Below are 1,114 nucleotides of genomic sequence, written 5' to 3' on the forward strand. Positions count from 1 at the left end.
GTAACAACATTCCTAACAAGAGTAAACTCCATACAATTTCTCTCTTGCTTTTGCTCTGTTGGTTTTATGACAGGTAGAAGAAGCAAGGCTTCAACTTCCTTTGATTCTGAACCTAAGGGGACCCTCCTTAGATTAAGGAGGGAAGCAAGAGGAAAGAGAGTCATTAGTGCTGAGGAAGAGGAGGAGTAATTTGAACAAGACATGGATGAGAATATGGAGAACCATCATGAAGAAGAGGCTCACAACCATGGCAGAGAAGGTCTAGTGCATCATGCTAGACAAGAGAGAAGAGTTTTAGGCTCTTATATAAATCCAAACCCAGGAAACTGTGGAAGTAGCATCCAAAAGCCAAACATACATGCCAATAACTTTGAAATAAAGCCACAGCTCATCACCCTTGTTCAGAACAACTGTTCATTCGGAGGAAGTGTCCAAGAAGACCCCAATTAACATCTAACCACCTTCCTGAGGATATGTGATACTGTGAAGTCTAATGGTGTTCATCCTGACACCTATAGATTGCTTTTGTTTCCCTTTTCACTCAAGGACAAAGCATCTAAATGGCTGGAATCTTTCCCGAAGGAGAGTTTAACAACCTGGGAAGATGTGGTAAACAAATTCTTGGCGAGATTCTATCCTCCTCAAAGAATCAACAGGTTGAGAGCTGAGGTACAAACCTTCAAGCAACAAGATGGTGAAACTCTATATGAAGCATGGGAGAGGTTTAAGGACTTGACAAGAAGGTGCCCGCCAGATATGTTCAATGAATGGGTGCAGTTACATATTTTCTATGAAGGTCTTTCTTACGAATCAAAGAAGGCAGTAGACCACTCATCTGGGGGTCTCTGAACAAGAAGAAGACCATTGAAGAAGTCATAGATGTCATTGAGACTGTAGCTGAGAATGACTACTTCTATGCTTCTGAAAGAGGCAACACTAGAGGAGTGATAAAACTAAACAACGTGGATGCACTGCTGGCTCAAAACAAGATGATCACCAAGCAGCTGGCTGACCTTACCAAGAAGATGGAAAGGAACCAAGTAGCAGCAATCACTACCTCATCAGTAGCTCAAGAAGGAGTGAATGCAGAGGCAGAGGATGATCAGGAACAAGC

At 42.5% G+C, this 1,114-nt stretch overlaps 1 non-coding gene across 1 annotated transcript; it reads right to left on the bottom strand.

The window, feature by feature from the left end:
- Positions 1 to 654: 654 nt before the first annotated feature.
- Positions 655 to 761, bottom strand: LOC112726063 (small nucleolar RNA R71). Its single transcript, XR_003165132.1, has one exon. It is a non-coding gene; the product is annotated as a small nucleolar RNA R71 (small nucleolar RNA).
- Between the last annotated feature and the right edge of the window lie 353 nt (positions 762 to 1,114).

This window comes from Arachis hypogaea, chromosome 11 (assembly GCF_003086295.3).
Source record: "Arachis hypogaea cultivar Tifrunner chromosome 11, arahy.Tifrunner.gnm2.J5K5, whole genome shotgun sequence".
In the NCBI taxonomy this organism is placed as follows: Eukaryota; Viridiplantae; Streptophyta; class Magnoliopsida; order Fabales; family Fabaceae; genus Arachis; species Arachis hypogaea.